This window comes from Bacillus rossius, chromosome 7, assembly GCF_032445375.1.
Source record: "Bacillus rossius redtenbacheri isolate Brsri chromosome 7, Brsri_v3, whole genome shotgun sequence".
Lineage (NCBI taxonomy): Eukaryota > Metazoa > Arthropoda > Insecta > Phasmatodea > Bacillidae > Bacillus > Bacillus rossius.
Genome location: NC_086335.1, coordinates 53,514,872 through 53,534,802, shown reverse-complemented (window position 1 = coordinate 53,534,802; position 19,931 = coordinate 53,514,872). Strand labels below are relative to the sequence as shown.

The 19,931-nt window shown below is 40.3% G+C and overlaps 1 protein-coding gene across 1 annotated transcript in view; it reads left to right on the top strand.

Moving 5' to 3' along the window:
- The first annotated feature begins 2,824 nt into the window (after positions 1–2,824).
- Positions 2,825–19,931, top strand: part of LOC134534030 (uncharacterized) — a 320,338-nt gene continuing 303,231 nt past the window's right edge. The window contains exon 1 of the mRNA XM_063371973.1: positions 2,825–3,174. The gene's annotated coding sequence lies outside the window, so the exon portion shown is untranslated. The remainder of the gene's footprint in view (positions 3,175–19,931) is intronic.

Genomic DNA, 19,931 nt, shown 5'->3' with positions numbered 1-19,931 from the left:
AGTTAAATTCGTGTACGAATTTTGTACTATAGTGTATTTGCAACATGAGATTACGCGAATTTGTTCGTTAATGAGTACCTACTAAAATTCTAGTTTTTTTTAACTTCATTATTTGCCACGTATTTTTCTGGATTCTTTTGTTTTTATTTCGTGGTTTTGAGACTTCGATTTTGAATGTATTTCAATAATTATACGCGGACGTTTGTTTCTTGTTAGTAGGTACCTAATAACTGATGTTCAAGCTTGAATTTATACACCTAAAATAAACGATAAGCAATTTTCACGCCCAAAATTGTGTCATATACGAAACGAAAAGGGAAAAAACCAATCGATTCAGATGCAAACAGTATTTTTAAATGCTATTATTGACAGTACGACGTCAAGAAATCTTGCAGATTTTTTAGCTGACGTAGATTCATCTAAAACTCCGCATACTGGCAGTCGCCATTCCTTGCGCGTTGTTCTTTGTGTTATCCATACCAGGGGGGATTGTGCGGTGAGGGGGGGGGGGGGGGGGAGTTGGACCAGGAAGTGAGGACGAGGGGAGGGGTTAGGGCCCCGGACGGATGTCGGCAGATAGCGTTTCACACCGAACCACCCGAGGCCTGACTTCGCCGACATTTATACACAGACTAGTGATGCCACTCAGACAGATTATTTATTGTTTTCTGCGTTGGAGGCTATCATTGGCTTACGATAAGTAAAGCAATCGCAGAATGGTTTTGAAAGTTTTCTGGCAAATATATGCCAGGCTAAAAATGTTATGTGTAAGAATAGACAACCAATAATTGTGTCTTGTGTTTTCAAAATGTTCCACCCAAAAACGCACTAATTTTTTTCTCGATATACTTATTGACAGAAGACTGTGTACATGATTGTTCCAACAAAGATTGAATTATTGGTCATTTTAACTACAAATTTCTAGGAGAATAACGCTTGTTCATCTGCATTGAGACCCTACTACATTCGCTCAGTCGCTTCTGTCCGACCATACTGTCTGATTAATTTTCTGTAGCAACGTGCCATATTCACTTGTCCCGTGCATCTAGTCTGCTCAGCGGCTGGTAAGACGTATCACAAAACCAAAATAAAGATAGACTGCTATAGACATTTATCTTGAATTTGCTCGAGAGCTTTATACAAAATAGATATTAATGGAAATTGTATTAATGGAATTTCGGGAGGTACTTTTTTAAATTTTTTTATTTATTTAACTAAGACTAAAATATGCAGAGTGAGTTAGAATTCGACCTACAAACGTTAACTGCAGGTTCATCACGACAAAATACGTTAAATATCTCGTCTAAAGTGCTTCTCAAGTCTGGTATACTTACATCTTTGAAGTTAGGACTGATCAACATTTGTATCGTAAATAATAAAGTATTTTAGAAAGAACAATGAGTGCCTAAATAATGTTTGATCGAACGAAGTTCTAAAACCACCGCGAATTTGGTCGCTGTAACAAAATTTATTTTAAAATTTGAAAAAAAGACCCTTTTATCAAAGCTCAGATTTTTTTTTTTTCATTTAAAAATTATTTTTAATGAATCATGAATAAACTGAAGCCTCCAATATCCACTCAGCGCAAACCTATCAAATGCATTGTCGATTTGTATAAAACACTTGCAATGATACTCAAACTAGTCCTTGCGCCATCCAGTTTTGTTGAGGCACGCATAGAAAGAGCCATTCATTGGATTTACTAAAGATATACCATGTTCTAATAAAGAATTTTCTTACCCACAGGAACATAAGTAAGTCGAAGGAGACAGAAAAACGATATATGCATATAACTCGTATTACTTGTATAACATTGATTGTTTTGTAGCATTCTGCTTATTTTGACGTACTAATTTTTCAAACTTATCCCTATCAATCAAAACGGATAGTGGCGGCTCCAAGGGTGGGGAGGGGTGCAGAGACCGCGACCTTTCCCCCTTCCCCCAGCCTTAGACCGACACTATGTCATAAGAAACCTCGATAATGAACAAAAAAAATTATGGAAATGCAACACCTAAAAAAAACCCAAATCAGCCAGTCAAAACAAAAAAAATCCCTGGAAACGAGAGTGGCTTAAAAAAGCGTTCGCAGAATTTCAATAAAGAGGGGGGGGGGGGAGGGGGGATATATAGAACCACTGTCCCCTTTTTTCTTTTAACTTATTTCCTCTTGGTGGTAATGACAAATATTTTTTTAGGATTTCGAGGTTGGGTTGTGTTTCCCTATCCTCTCCTCCCCCTCCCCCTGCTCATTCCACTGACACTAGATGGTTTTTGTTCCCAAATCATACCTACGCGTCCTTTCATGATGTTCGGAATCAGCGTTTAATTGCCGCAGTTTTCACTGGGTAATAGGGTCAAGTTCGCTTAGCTTCACGGAGAGTGAGATCTTGGGAAACTAGTTCAAAAGTCCTGGGAAGACGAGCAGCAAAGAAAGCAAGCACCGCACATCCGCTCGAAGCGAGTCTGGCGGCGAGCGAGGGTGCGAGGACAATTAACAAGTCTCGAGTCTTCCGAGAAGCAACAATACACGACGCGCGGGAACGTAACAATGGCCTTTCGGTTCCCAAAAAAGGAAGAACTGGAGGTTTTTTTTTTTTTTTTTTCATTCTGTAACCGTCTCCCCCTCGCAGCATTGTCTCCCGTAGAGGAGCGATATTTACCGCTGCCCGCGACGCATGTTGTGATGTGAGTACTGGCTGCGAGGGAATCACGTGATTTCAGCGGTGGGACGGGTGGGGGCGAACGAGCGCCGGTCGCCGAGTTAGTTCGCCCGCTCGCCGCCAGGTGCGCCAGCGACGCGGCGTGCTGTTGCCCGGCCTCCCCTCGCACATCAGTACGCGGTGCGATTCGTCGGGCTGTGGTGGTGGCGCGGTCGGCGCTAGTGTTGAATGGAGCGTTCGCTTCGTTGCTCGAAACTGACAAGCTGTTTTTTTCTTATTTTTCTTATTCTCCACGTGACGACGCGGTCTGGATTAATGTTACCGTGACCTGATCGTGGCGTGCTGACCATCTTTCGTTGATGAGGTTGTGAACGAATAGTGTGCCGTATTTGTGTGGTTTTTTTTTCTCTCTACTCTCATCTTACTGGAGGTGATTGCCCTACGGAGGGAAGATTGCTGCTGCAGTTTTGTCGGGTGATTCAAGTACTTTACGGATATTTGTCACACGCAAGGTAAATTACTGCACTTGAAAGGAAAAAAAATGTTGAGTGTTTGTATATTCCAACGAAAGATATGTGATTATAAAATCTTAGTATTTTTATGGTTACTAAGAAAATTTTCTGAATACACATGAAGCACTGTATGTATATTTCAGTTGTGGTGGGGGGGGGGGGGGGGGGGAAATTGGTTTGACGTTGAATTGTGTTTTATATATATAACATATTTGTATATATTAATATATATATATTAATATATATATATATATATAAACTATGTCTTGACTCTTTTGTTGGTGAGAGAAGGCTGGGGCTCGTTCTCGTTTTTGCTTTTCTGCTATGAGTGAAGATAAAGCCATATAACTTCATGTTTTTGCGTGATGAAGAAAAAATTCCGTGGGCTTGTAAGTGGTCCGGAGGGTGGTGGTGGTCGGGGGGGGGGGGGGGGGGGTTGTGGTATATGGATATGAAGTTAAAGTCATTTCAGCCAATCACGCGCTATAAATTAAGAGAAAGTTGAGCGCGATTCTGTTATAGCACGGCGAAGTTTCCCCGAAGCTTGACAATGTTGCCAAGTTCGAAACTTAAAAATTTTTCCTTGCAAGTTGTATTATCTATGCTTAGGTTGCTACTTTATTTGGCCCATTATTTTGGGGTTTTCCTACTATTCAATGCAGGACGAGCTAGGATCTAAGGTCAGCGTTCCTGACGTATAGCTTTGCAGTCATTGGTTCACGTCTCACTTTAAGTCATCTTTGGTTTTAGTTAGTTTGTAGTCTGCATGAAGCGGGAGCGTTAATATTCGGTTTGCATAAAAATGAAAAGATCAAAATATAGAGTTTTTTATTTATGAAAAAAATTAATCTAATGACTGGCTGATTGGCCCTAAATATTTTTTTACATCACGAAATTATCAGCAAGTAATAAATTGGCTTTTGGTGGTCGATAAGTCACAGATGAATTTAAACCATGTCCGACTATTTTATGTGTTATCATTAATATTTTTATGTTTTCACTGGAAATACATTTTTAAAACAAACATACCAAAAAAATTCATAGACTGTTATTTTAATAAGTTTTAAAATACATTCGTTTTTAGGAATTAACATAAGGAGAATAGTTTATAACGTTAAATAAATATACTAATATTGATCAACGTTGAAATATACAGTTTTTTCCTCTCCCCTCCTCCATCATAGATACTGTCTGGATTTGCTCTAGCCACAGGGGTGGCTCCAGGGCTGGGCAACCGCCCAAAGCCCCGTAACAGCCCCCCCCCCCCCCCCCCCCCCCCCTTTTTTTAACCCTTTATTTTTGATCCTTGATTGCAAAGTTTTTTTTTTAATAAAATGGGGAAAAATAAATAAATTTTTTTAGCGTCTTATGTTAACTGGTGTACAATAACTTTATATTTTGAGTTTTCATGATTTCATATAATGAAAACCTTCAAAGGTTTTAATGTCTCATTTATAATGACGCGTTTTAAACGGAATTCGATCGTTATCATTAATAAAACTAACCTGAGTATAATTTTTATAGAAATACTATCTAAATTTATTGAGGTAAATTAGAAAAATAATCGTTCTAGTTGACTTAACCCTTTCAGTCCATTCGTCCACTGAAGTGGACAATTTGTATCTCGATGATACACGGAGTTTATGAAACTTTGAATCTGTGGATTAAGGTGTACCCACATTCTAGTGCACATCGTACTTTAAGGCTATGAAGTAAACACATTTTTAAAACTTTTATTAACTATTATGAAATAATTATACATTAATATAATAATTATAGTATAAGATTATTACCACACAAATAAAAAGTTTAATTATTATAAGAAAAATTTTTTAATTAGGTATATCATAGGATTTGACAAAGTGTGACTGAAAGGGTTAAAAACATTGTTTTCGAGAGTTAATTTTTAAAAATGTTCCGGGCTTTTCATTTAGGAGCTCTTCCATACACTCTCAGAACCCCCCGGTAAGGTCCTTCTCCATAATATTAGGACCATGAAAAAGTGGCATAGTGCCCGCAGAAGACCCCACCGTGTAATATAGTATCAAAATACATCGTCGATTTTATAACTATTTGTAAAGACCTTGCTGTTTAAGAGACGTTACTTCCAAATCAAATTACTTCTTCAAACACTTTTTTTTTTTTTTTTTTTACTGTGTTTTGGATTAATTGCATATGTGTGACTTATCCGTTTGCAACCTTTATGTCTGATGAATTTGTATTTAACTAGAGCTGTAGCAAACCGTATGTACTCGTTACTGAGTAACGGGTGCGGCATCTAGTAACGAGTAACGAAACGTTACACACGAATGCATTTCGTTACTCGCATCTTTCGTATGTTTCACGCATGCGCGCTCGTATTCGTTACAAAGAACGATGTTTGTTTATTAAAAAAGTATAATTTGGAAATTCGTCGTCCAAGTTTTTTACTGTTTATTAAAGGTATTGTGTGTGTAGACAAAGTTTTAGATTCGAACAGAAACAACGTAAGAAAGTATTTTTTACAAATTATAAATATGTATGTTTTTGTTTTTTATAATCGCGTATTTTCACGTTTTATGTTCTTATCTTAAAAGATACATTATAATAAAGCCGCTCTAATGAGAGTTAATTGTTTCTTGGTTAACAAAAGCTGTTAATTATCAAATATTTTTAATTGTTTATATTCGATTTATTTTTATTTACGCGACGTCATACTGTACGCGTGCGAAATACGACTCGATTCGATGCTGTTACATAACATAGCATGTGCCATGTCATGCGGTATCAGAAGTAACGAGTAACGATACGAAAGTAACGAGTACTAATTGTTATAGTAACGAATACATACGGGTACACATTTTTTCGTTACTTTTACACCTCTATATTTAACTAACGTTAATTTGTAGGTTACGCTGTATGTTGAAACGTAAAATAGGATTGGCAGCGTCATTAGACAGGTCCCTTATAGGACCCGCCTTGTAATCGGTGTATTTGTGTCACTGCTAGGTGAAGCGGAATAAGTGCGACGCTCGCTGGTGCATCTAGCACGATATCGCCTCTAAGCGTAAAGCGCGCAGTCTATGAGATTTGAGTTGTAACCATAAAATTTTAGTTTTTTTTTTCTTCATATACCTAACTATTATTCTGAAAACACGCGTTTTAGCCATGTTTTATTTTCCCCAAAATGCAGTTTAAAAACGTAATTCAGAAATAAATCAGCTAATATGTAAGGATTCGAAAAACCTTTATTTTTCAGTGACCTCTAGGATAGACTCCACGATCCTATACTTACATGGACAAATAACACCTGCTCATTAGCTGCTAACTCATGACTCCTGTTTACCGGAATGCTTGTGATTCGATACTTCTTTTATTGAGGGTTTTACATTGGTTCAGAGGCCTTTGGTTGGATTTTGGTCCAATTACTAAAGAAGCATGAATGTGAACGAGTTTGGATTCTAGCCTATCGCAAAATGAATCTGCGAATTTTTCCGGTTTAACTACTAATTCGACGTCAGTGCTTGTAACAGATAAAACTAGGATATCTTGAGTAGTTTTTAAATCGCATGTTTTTTTTTCTTCCCTGAAGCTCTGCACATAGTGTGCCCAAGTAGGCAGGGCTGTTAACCTTGAAAGTACCACATCCCAGGAGTTCTCGAATGCTCTACAACGGAGTGTGTGTAGTTTTGTGCAGATCATTTTGTATATTAACTAGCTGCCCGACCCGGCTTCGCATGGCTATACTAATGGAACAAATTTAAGCCACATCTCCCATTTACAGTAATGGTAAATTAAAAAAAAATTCAGTGAAAATGTATTACAATGCTGTATAATGAACCGGAGAGAAAATGAATAGCACCGATGGTTTCCCGACTCGTGCACGCAACGTACAACTGATGTACCCGTACTTCGCTACGGCAGTCTACAGGCAGGTCACTCTTGCGCCGCTCATTATACATGCCCCTCCTTGTGGGTACGCCACTGCCGCGCGATGCCCGTTGCCATGGAGACGCAGAAGGCATGAACAATGCAAAATCCTGTTCTCATGCAGACAAAGTACCCACTGTTGCCTGGTTTTAACCACCCATGGGATATAATTTTCGGAAAATGTCATCCTGCGTAACATAAGGAACATTACTGTGAAGTTTCAAGTCTGTAAAATATATATACTTGAAAAAAAGGGCAATAAAAAACAAATTAAACACAGAGAGAGGAAAAAAAACAATAGTTTAGATTTGCGATTTAAAGTGATAAAAAGTATTTAAATACTAATTGAACTCTTATGAGGGTACTGATTGTTTCGTTGTTAATATCACACGGGTGTTTTTTACTTGTATGGGAAAATTAAGAATAATAAGGCATCTAGTGCGTGGCAACAATGTTAATAGGCAATAGGAAATAAACTTCTAGCGCCTGCGGCATTGTCAACACACACTTCGTATGTGTACTGCATGTTGTATCTAACCCCCTCCAACGCATTTGATTCTAAATTGGACTTTTAGTAAGGATCCCTAATGTTATTGATAATATAATATAGCCTATAGCCTTCCTCGATAAATGTACTATCCAACACTGAAATAATTTTTTCAAATCGGACCAGTTGTTCCTGAGATTAGCGCGTTCAAACAAACAAACAAACTCTTCAGCTTTAAAATATTAGTATAGATTCATTGTTATTTATTAATGCAATCGCGCAATGCGTCAAACCATCAATCAGTTGTACAGCGCATAAACTTAAATTATAGTTATTTGTTATCATTCTCGCTAATGCGTAAGTAAAAAAAAAAAAAACTAACATGTTGGTATTTTTAAATCACATTTAATGAGTTCATTTATTTGAATGTTCAGGACCTGTCATTCTAGTAAGTTTAATATTTGACAGAGAATTCGAATGAAATAATTATGACGATAAAGAAAAGGCAGGTAAGAGTGCGCAGTCCCTAAGAGCGCGCAGTATAAATATATAGAAGTTGGTAGCACTGGCGAGAGAAGTCGATAGGTGGCTCCTTGAAGCTTGTGTGTGTGTGCTTTACTGCGCTAAGAAAATTTGTAGAATCGGTTTATTTCGTATGTAAGAGGTAAGAATAACATTTGCTTTCTCCTGATGTAAATATGAATAAGAGTATAATAGTCTTTGTAAGTAATACATCAACGAGGTACCGCGAATCATATTATGGTAATCCGAAGCTTAGAGTCTATTGTTTACGATAACGTGGTAACGGGCGGCCAAAGTGAAGGCTGCTGTTATCTGTTGTACAAACGTTGCATTTGTGTGGGTGCCTCTAAGAGTGCTCAGCAATGCGTTCTCTTAGAGGCCGAATTGTCTACTGCGTACTCTTGGATGCCGTTTCTGCATGGCAAAATATTACTTTTACAATTCAACTGTTTCTTGTTTCAGAATTTATTTCACTGACGAAAATGACCTCCAAAAAGTATACTAGAAAATTGGGTTCGTGCCTTCTGCAAAAGGCAAGGTTTGGCACTACGTAGTCCGGAGAAATGTAGTTTAGGGAGAGCCATTGGATTTAACAGGGTTCAGCGCAGGAGATTTTTTTGATAACTTGGCCAGTGTTTGTGCTAAAAATAATTTTCCGGCTCATCGAAAATTCAATATGGACGAGTCTGGTATCCACTGTACCCAATCACATTCCAAAAGTAATTTCTCCTAAAGGGAAAAAGGTAGTTTGTAAAGTTTCTTCAGCTGAAAGAGGTCAAACAGTTACTGTCGTGTGCTGCATGAGCTCCACTGGTACGTTTGTTCCTCCAGCCATGATCTTTGCCAGGAAGAGGATGAAACCTTAACTGTACACAAATGCACCAGAAGGAACATTGCATATGATTTCTGATACTGGGTAAGTACATGAACACGGAACTTCTTGTAGAGTGGCTGAAACATTTCTATGATTTCGTGAAGCCAACAGAGAAAGATCCAGTGCTACTGATATTGGATAACCACGTATCACACTGCAGTATTGAAGCCGCAAATTTCTGCAGAGAACACTTCATAACACTGCTGTCACTACCACCACATGCTAGCCACAGACTGCAGCCACTAGACGTCGGTTTCTTTGGGCCTTTAAAGAAAGCCTTTGCTCAAGAAGCAGAAAAGTGGTTGGTGGTTCATCCAGGGAGGGCAATCACCCAGCATGACATTGCAAAAATCTTCACATGTGCTTACACGAGGGTAGCAACGATGAAAAAGGCAATAAATGCTTTTTTATCAACAGGTATACATCCTTTCAATCCCGATAACTTCACTGATGAAGACTTTGCACCTGCTGAAGTGACAGACCATCCTCAAGAGCAACTGGACGTCACTGAAGAAGACCCAAACGCACAAGAAAATTCAACAATTCTTGAAACTGATGAACCCCACACTCAAACTGATGATCTGGCAGAACACGATTCCGTTGCGGAACTACAGCGAGTTCCACCCTCAATGATAACACCACTACCAAAGTGTGTCATTTCAAGGAAACGAAAAGTGGCAGGTAAGAAGTCTGAAATAATGTCTTCATCGCAATTTAAAAACTCTCTTCTGGTAAGCAAGACGGCTAAGAAAATTCAAACAAGAAAACAAGTAAAGAAGGCAGTACAGTTCAACAATCCCGCTGTACCATCAACTTCAGTGGTAGGCCTACATGCAGTTGAAGAAGAAATTGAAGACAATGTTTTTTTGTCCAACTTGCGATGAACGCTATCAACAACAGATTTTAGAGGATTGGGTACAGTGCGGCAAATGTAAACAGTGGTGGCACGAAGATTGCTCAAGCTATGAAGGGTCTGGACACTGTAAATGTGATGGGTGCTGATGCGTACTCTTGGAGGACACTGTGCGCACTCTTAAGACACCAGTCCTCTAAGAGTTCGCAATTTCAATTTATGCAAAACTTATGTTTTTCAGTTGCAGAGATTTTATAGCTGCTTGTCTAATATGTTTTTCGTAAACTTTAAGTAATATTGTTTCATTTATTATAATCACTTTTTGTGTAATACTTAATATCTTAAGTTTACAATTAAAAACAACTTAAGTGCGTATTCTTGAGTGCCTTTACCCTATATCTTGCCGATGTCCGCGTCCAAAATTTTTGATTTTATTACTCACAATAATGTCGTAATTTCTGCTCATTTGGACGTAATATGGTTTTTTCAGAAGTTAGATAGCTATGTGATGCTTAAAAATCACATTTAAAACCTTAAAAAAAATCAACAAAAATAAGTGGACGTGTGCCAAACGATCTAAATGTGCGAGGCGAATTTAGGATATTTGTGTGACTTTAAAGAAAGTTCTTTGGAACAGGCCCGGGCCAAATTCCTTGTGACCATCACCGCAACTTTCTGGAAAGAGATTTTAAAAGATTGCCGCAGAAGTACGGTCTCGTCTCCTCTAGCGCACGCTATCTGATGCGTGGGTGAAAGTGGAAGTTCATGTACCTACATAATTAATTCCTCGTGCGTTCACGCACGCACTCACGCACGCATGTTTCCAGCACCGTGTACGTGTTTTTTTTTACCCCTTCTCCCCTTCGCTTCTCACTGCCAGCATCCCTTTTAGCTAACGACTGCCAAGAACAGGAACTGCACTTACTTCAAGTAAGCAATCTGTACGCGCAGTCGCAATACGTTCTGCTCGCCTGGTCAAGCACGCCTTCGCGTGTTTCTTCGTGATTTCCCCGTTCGTTTCTCGTTCACAAAGCCCTGCAGTTATTGTCTGACCATGCAGTACTCGACACACCAAGACTCAAAACGGAAAGAGCTTCTGGGAAAACATATATTTTTTAATTATTTACTGAATGTTATGCTAAGATAAGAGTTTCCAGACGAAGGCTACGTATACTGTTTTTTTTTTTTGTAAATGGGACACAAATATTCATGTAAAATTATAGATAGTTGTAAATTTGTATATTTACATCAAAACAACTTTATCGATACAAAATAGTGTTCACATCTTGCTTTGTGTTATCCAAGTACCTCCAATAGTTAAAAGTTATTTGCAAACCGTTCCCTGAATGGCTTTCCGGTATTAACTGCGCACATTTATAAGCATGATACAACAAAATAAAGTCAACTGGTTGCATATTCGATTGCATGCTTGAATGAACTATCAATTAAAGATAAAATTATGTTCCAATTTTCGTAAGAAATACTCAGTATTATCTCAACCAAAAAAAAAAAAGTATTTAATATATGCGAAAGTAACCATAGCTATCTATGTGTTGTACAAAGTTGCAATATATTTCTTGTAGTATTACAAACTATTTTTTGGCAACAGGTTTCCAAAGAAATCTTTTGTAAATGCACAGACATGTTTTTTTTTTAACCTAAAAATGTATACCACATGATTTAAGGCGTTCAGTACATACTTTTATTTTCATAAAAAAACATCAAATAAAGACTTGTTTAGGAGGGGAAAAAAATACAAATAATTAAATGTGGTTGTATTTGGATTTTTTTTTAATTTTTGTGCAAAAAACTTGAGAAATTAAATGCAAAATGGTGAAGGATACAGAAACCCGTTAAGAAATTGCATGACCGAATCGCGTGGCGATCAGGGTGGCAGCGGCCAATGAAAACACGCCGTCGGCTCGGTTGCACACACTTTGATGGGTTGCAACTCGGGGCGCTGGAAGACAGACCGCGAAGTGTCGTACACGCAGTCGCTTGCCCGACAATGGCGGCTTCAGGATGACTTTTCGGGAGGGGCTATCGCACAAAGAAAGGTCGTAGTTGCAAAAAATGAAAGTGGTCAGATATTGGCCTTGGAATCAGGGCCGGTGCAAGGTAAATTGGCGCCCTAGGCGAAAAACCTTAATGTACCCCCCCCCCCCCCGGACACCCCAAAAAAAAATTGTCCTTGCCTCAAAATACATCACGTAAGCCTAATATTTTGTCAACAATCAAATGTAAGCAGGCTTGTGTTTTTTTTTTCTTTTTTTCTTATTACAAATCATAAACAGGTCACCCTGGACTTTAAATAATTTCTTATATCAATATAAACATTCCAAACTGTTACAAAAATCCATTTTCATCTAGTTTCAATAACCGTTAAACATATTATATGAGCTGTTATGTGTCGTGCTGCGCCGCCCCCAGATACTTGGCGCCCTAGGCGGTTGCCTAGTTCGCCTATATGGACGCGCCGGCCCTGCTTGGAATATTATTTAAAAATTACAGGTTTCAAATACAGAACCTTAGTAGCTCCATGCAACTTTTTATGAGATAAAAAGTTTAACATGTGAAATTAAATATTTAAGTACCTAAACATAATTATACACTAATCAATAAAATTGGTCTCGGGAGGGGCTATCGCCCCCAACCACCCCCCTTCTGGAGCCGCGCTTGTTGCCCGAGGAGCGGAGCCAGCAGCAGTCTCCCCCGCCGACAGCAGGGACAACACACACACGCCATCCCCGGAATGCCGAAGGCCACGCAGTCCGGGGCTCTCCTTTGTCGTGCGCGCTGCGGCGGGCGCTAACCAAGTTAACTCCTCCCGTGGACGGGGGCGGGTTTTCCTTCTCCGTCTCTCCTTCCAGCCTTTGAATATATATATATATATATATATATATATATATATATATATATATACTGTATAGAAGTCGCCAGCCCAGGTTAAAATTTCTAATGCGGTTTTGAGGTAGTTGGTTAATTCACCGCCGCAATCGCCACCATCTCTAGGGCATCGACTTGTGGTGGTCCCTAGCGGACAAGTGTCGAACTCTTCAAACACCCCTTCCCCCTCCCCGTTGAACGACCTTGAGCTGCAGTGAATGATGGATGGGGGGTGCGGGGAATGACATCGGGCGACAGTGCTGCGCTCTAACGTGTAAATAACAACCTAAGACGATACAAGGCGTTACGGCAGCGCACTGCAGCGGTGAAGTTCCCAAGCTGCTCATCATACGCTTCTGAAAAACGTAGAGTAAATCCTATCCACTCGCGACTTCTATACAGTATATATATTCAAAGGTCCAGCCGAGGTGGCTCCCCTCCCCCCATCACCAACCTCTCGCCTGCCGGAAAAAAAGAAAAGTATGTGTAGAGTCCACGCGCGACAAAACTGAAACTTCTCGCTAAATCATAAATGGATGGTGTTATGCACAAATGAGTTAACCAACAAAAGGGGAAAAAAAAGTTATTGAAATAATTGTGTAGGTGAAATGACACTTTTAATTGAGCTTAATTTTTTTAACCGACATTCCTTGCTACTATGCCATCTTGCGACCAAACATTAAACGCACTGCCACAATACCGGTTATTGTGTGTTCAACTTTGAGATGAATTTACTCAGTTGAAAATGTTTGTGGGTTGAACCATTTTTACATAACACCGTCCAAATTATCTTTGGCTTAAATCACACACACGCACATATATATACATATATATATGCAAGTATGCGAGCGCTAAATTATGCAATTGTGCAAGTGTGAAAGTATGCAAGTGTGCGAGTGTACAAGTATGTTGCGCCATTTCTACCTCTCCCCTGCCGTCTCCCCCGCTACCGATTCCCCCAACACGTACCTAACTATTCCCTTCGTGCGATCGGAATTTTTTCGTAACGCTATGAAATTGTAGCCCCTTAAAAATTCCATCGAAACATCCCTTCACGGGAAAACTGCAATGGCGCATGTCCAAGAAACTGTATTAAATCGAAATTCCCCGTTGCACGAATCATTTAAAATGATAATAAAAGCACAACTCCCTCGTCCACGAATCTTCAGCGGTTACCGGCCGAGACGTCTTGTCGGCCTGTCTTCTGCGGCGCGAGTGGCTGATAAGGCCACTTCCTCCCTGCTCGCCGATAGCTCGTGCTCGCGGACATCTGGGTCGCCGCGGCGGCCTCTGGTGGAGTGGAGGACTGTGCAGTGGCGGCTCCAGGAACACACCTCGGGAGGGGCAACCGCGCAAAGAAACGAAGCGGTCGCGAAACACCGAACCTAAATTGTTCCGTGCAACCTCTGATGAAAGAAATGTTTCAACACGTTAATTTAAGTATTTGAGTAAACATGAAAATGTACCCTCCAAAGTAAAATCTTAATATATATAAATCCAGTGTCCTGATGTTTGTTTCCAGTGAACTCTTCACCAAGTCAACCGATTTCGATGAAAATTGGCATTTATGTGTAATTTTTTCCAACTTGAGAGATAGGATGGTTTTTATTTCGATTAATGGTCTTAATAATTTATAATTAATAATAAACTGATTATCAATGTTGACTGGTGTTTAAGCCCGGGAAACAGTGGGTACTTCGTCTCCATGACAACGTTGCGTGCTCGAGAGTCGGGAAACCATCGGTGCTATTCGTTTTTTCTTCGGTACATTACAAAGCATTGTATTAAGTTTTTGTCAAAATTAATTAATTTTCATTTTATTTCATTTATTGTATCTGTAAATAAGAGATTTAGTCCCATTTCCCCCCCCCCCCCCCAATTAATGCAACCGTGCGAAGCCGGGTCGGGCAGCTAGTAATTAAATAGAATTCGGTGCTCCGGAGTAGCTGTAAGGGGGTGGGGGTGGGGGGGGGGGGAGGGGGGAGAACAAACTTCTCACTGTGAAGCGGGAATGATAAACGTAATAATGAAGTCAAAAATATTTTTAGTTTTCCACATAGAACTCGTATTTATTTTGAACTTAATAGTTTACGCTACATACGTGTCAGGTTATTATTTATTCTACTATTTATCATATGCTGCACTGATCTATTTACACGGTAAAACACAACGTATGTGGAAATGTGGTTTTCTCTAATAAGGGAAGTGTAAAAAAAAACATACAAGCTCCCTATCCAGAGATGGCTTGTGTCGGTTACCTTCACGCGAAAAAAAAAATCCTTGGGCCGCAGATTTCGCGTAATCCCCACCCTCCGGTGTTGAAGATTAGCGCCCCTGGTCTGCCGTTCGCGGTGATGACATGAATTTGCGCTGTAGTGTGCTTTAAACACGAGCTTTTGCAGGAATCTACTGCACGTATTCGCAATTGCTTTGGATGCCGTACAATGTTGAAAAAAAACTCTTCACCTTAAATTTACGAAGAGCGGTGGTTGCAGGTTTTCTCTGGGGAGTGTGAATGAGGTTCTGACGTTGAAAACGTCTGTTCGTTCGTTACAGTGATTGTCGGTCGAACTTTCTCGTGTACGAAGATGCCGTCAGATTCGAATCGCTGATCAGTACGAGACTAATAATGCGTCAACAATGGTTGAGCCTACAACGGATCAAGTCTTTATGTATTTGTTTTGCCCGTGACGTCATCGTACCAGTGTAGGCGCGTGCGCGTGATTGCTACGAATTGTCTTTGCGTAAAGTTATAAATTGGTGTAGCTTGGAAACGCTGATCCGGGTGTCGTGAAGAGCTTTTGGATCGCTACTAGGACCCAAAGTGAGACAACAAAAATAATTGCCGGAATAAAAGTGAAAATCGGCATTAAATTTAAACAAAAATACAAAAATAACTAAAAAATGCCGTCTCATATATGACTCGTAAATATGTCACAGGCCATTTGCTACGCACGATAAACTTCGTGCTGTATCTATTCTACAGCCATTGTATAAAAGAGATTGATAATTAAATAAATTAACTTATTAATACGAAACACTTGTTATGATTTTATGCCGACGTTTTCACGAAAAATCTAAGGCGCTGCGCTGACCCGTTCTCTGTTTTCTCTCTCTCTCTCTCTCTCTCTCTCTCCGATGTTTTTGACAAATATCTTGACCGGAAATTTTTTTCGCGAAATGCAAACTTATATTTTCTACCGAATAACGAACGTTCCACTTCGGAGTGTCAATCTACATTCGCCTCTCTGGTTGGTTAGAGCTCTGTGCATGCTCGTCACGCACTCGGCCAATCAGAAGTTCAGAACCAACCCTCTTTCCCATTCTTTTTTTAAACCACGGGTTGGGGGGGGGGGGGGGGGAGCTGCGAATTCCCCTAGAACAATGGTTCCCGACGAGGGACACCCTTAACTCCGTTGCCGCCAGGGGCGCCAGGTGTATCAACAGAGATCGCCGGCTGGCAAATAATAAACTCCCCGTGTAAAGTTTTGTTCGGCTCTGAGGGCTTTGCAGCGCACGCATGCCTGCCTGCGTCGCGGGTTCCGTTGATTGCGCCCCCGTGTGAACTCCGCTTTGAAATCCCTCGACATTTCCAGGCATATAATCTTTAGCTGCCCATTTTCCTTATAAAATGCCCCTCCTCCCCCCCCCCCTTCTCAAAAATCAGCAATTGTACAAATTCAAGCTTATTTATCATCAGCACATTAGGCAACTAAATAATAATGTTTTTTTTTCAAACACACAGGCTATTTGTCTTTTTTTAAAATTAGTAATTTAATAAATTGTCGTTGCGGTTTAAACGGCTGTTACAACTAACGTAATAAAACACGAATTATAGTATACTGTGTATTTGTCAAACGAGTTTAAAATCTATTTCTGAAGTATTTGGTTTAACACCTACTAATTTTTAAGTGCGCTGCAATAGTTAGTACAAACTAACATTGCCCCTTGACATGTATTTTTGAAAACCCAATCATTACCATTAGTTAAAAAAATATATTTATTTTTCCCGTCCCTCGAATTTTTTTTTGTACCTCAAAATCTCCCGCCCCTCATAAACATGCGCTCTGGGCAAATATCCAGACATTTCTCTGTGAAGAGTCCCAAAGGTTTACATTGCTAATTAAATAGCCTAATTTCAACTGTGGTTTTAGAGTTATGTGTTTTCATTGCTATCTCTTTTTACAAGCAGAGACTGGAAAAATTCTAGTTTTTAATTACCTTGAATAGAATCAACAATCATACACGTTATTGGGAAAATTCAAGGGTGGATCCAGAATTTTGGTCACGGGAGGTCCAAATTAAATTTTTTAATGCGATTTCAGTACATTTATAGTTGAAATATCTAGTACATTTGATTTGTGGTTCAAAAACGTCCTATTATATATAACAAAGCAGTAAGTTTGGTATAAGGATAAGGAACTAGAAGAAAATCTAAAAATTATCCAGGGTTGGGGGCATGTGTTATTGCCCCTCCCTCCTTTTTTTTTTCTTCACTCGCTTGATTCGTCAGTGGGCAAATTACACCTGCTCATCGGCTACTTTACTCATGAGTCATGACGCCTGTTAACCGGGATGCTTGTGATTCCATATTTATTTTGTTGTGGGATTTAAATTTGCTCAGTCCTTCAAGCAAAAACTGGTCCAATCACTAAAGCAGCACGAAGGTGAACGAGTTTGATTCTGGTTTATCGCGAAAGGAATGTGCGAATTTTTCCTGTCGCTATTTATAAGTTCGAAATTTGCGTCAAATTTACTGTAGGTTTGTTTTCTCGTTGCGAAAGAGTGAATAAATGATCAACACATCGTTGATGGAGTCCAGGAAATTAGGATGTTTCAGTTTCGATTGACTTCGACCATGCCATTAAATTCGTGTTGTGACCAAACGAAATTGCGTTTAAATAAAAAGCTAAAAAAGTTGTAATTAACTCAAAAACTGCCGAGTCAAAAATGGCGTCTTTTAGTTTTTACATCTCCCGCACAAACCTGCACAATCACATTATTATTAATTGTTGCCAATTTTGAATCCATACACTTGTTCATTATCAAGGTGATAAGTGTTCGTTGAATGCTGCCACATTTGGCCTTCTCTCCGAATAGCGCGTGGTTTAGTTAAATGCCAAGGAGAGGCAAACATCTCGTGATACAAGGGTCCAAACAATAATGCGTACTTATCGTGTCTCAAGCAATGCTGTAAAAAATAACAGTCTGTTAGTTCATTAGATCTCCCCTCCATATACGAGAGCCGCAAACGCGTCGGGAACTCGAAACGAACGACAGCCGAGTCGCAAGATGGCGGCTGGTCGCGCTAACGACAGCTCGCCGCCACGTGCCACAGGTCCGTGGAACGAGCCGCACCCGACTTCCTGCCCGCAGAGGGAGGGGCCATCGCCCGTGCGTACCGCGCTTCCGGTCGCAATTAGCAGCGCGGCTCCTCACGTGACGGAAGTGACCCCCGCCCCCTCCGCGACGCCGCGACACCTGTGCACATACGGCAACAGTGCGCATGCGCACGGCGGGATTATCTGCGCCCGAAAGTGCGCTCGGTGGGTGTCCGTGGGAGTGGAGACAGTATATAGAGTCTTAGATTTCATTAGATCTTCAGTCTTACTAAATTAAGAGTTTTTTTTAAAGAAGTATATTATAAGTTAAAAAAAACTATATTATTGATAACAGTGTGTGTCAATAAACTCGTTATCCAAGGACAAAAGACCATCAATAAGGCTATGAATAAAGACCCGAAAATATCGCTGGTTATTTTGGTCACCATTTAGACTGCAAACATCTTTACCTTAGAATGTTTTTTTATGAAATGTTAATAATATTGTACCACCACTCCCCTCCTGGATTGCCTAGCAGTAGAGAGGCCTAATACCAATAACCCACTCCAAAGAAGGGTAGATTCTACAATAAAAAAAAACATCCGCTAATATGAAAGCTTATGTTTAGGGACATGTATTTTTTCGCGAAATTTCGTTAGACTACAATGCGGTATGCCTGCGCTAGGAGTGTTCCCTTGTAATTGGCGGCCGTCTGCGAGAAAAGCCATTGCCTTTTTGGCCGGGCCAGTCAGGACGCGTTTGCTTCCGCACTGAAAGGCTCGTGTGTCGGCATTAGACATTTTCCTGGAAGAAACCCTATCAATCACGAAACAGTCGATGCTACAATGTTTAAACACTTAGCCAGTCTCGAAATCTTTTCGCGAAAAATGCATGGCCTTACATATATGGGTAAAAGTACACATAGGACAGTGAATTTTATCCAGGCACCAAATGAATCCACGAAAATATTAAGGCATCTAGCTGCATGCAGCGTTAAGATTTTTCAGACCAGTTGTATGTAGAAACTTTGTAGCATTGTCTGTGTTTCGTGGTTGGCTGGGTTTGTTCCAGGTTTAGGGTCAGCACACCAATCACAGCCATCCAGCGCGGAGGAAAACAAAGCGTCATGTAAATGGAATAGAAAAATATTCATGTAAATTTTGACATTTAACATGGAAACAACTTTATCGCAAATAAAAAAATAGTGTTCGGGGTAACACTGGGTTCGGAATCTTACCCGGTAATTAAGGCCTTTTGTAGACTCGGTACCTCCATTGCCATGTGTTGCACACATTTACAATATATATATATTTATTGTAGTATTACAAAATATCTCTTGGCAGCTGGTTTCCAAAGGCATTATTTGTAAAAGCACTGAAAATGTTTTAACGCGAATTTTCAGTGTTAAACGGTAAAAAAAAAATGTTGCTGTGACATGAAAACTGCTGGAACCAATGTGGCGTCTTTCGTTTTGTACCATCTTTCAAGTGGCGTTCCCTCGTTAAAAAGTTGCGCGCTCTCGCCACTCGGCTTGGAGGCGCTGGGGATGTCCTGGACCGTGGAGGCTGCAGTCTGCCGGTGCAGACGGCATCTTCCCCTTCCTCTCCTTCATTCCCCTCTCTGTCTGGTCTGGGAGGGTTGAGGGTGGGGGGGACATTCCCCGCGGGGCTGCGCCCACACTCGAGGGTGCGTCGCCCCCTCATTGCGCCGCGCTACCCCTCTCCCCTTCACCATTCACCATCCTAGCTCTTCCCCCCCCCCCCCCTCATGTTGGGGTCCTGCTATCGTGTGCCGAGAACACCCTTCTTGTCCCTGGAACCCGGCGGCCCCGCCAGAATAACTGCGGCCATTACTTCCACAACTCTGCAACCCTCAGGGAACTTTGAATACATGGCCGAGGGGTAG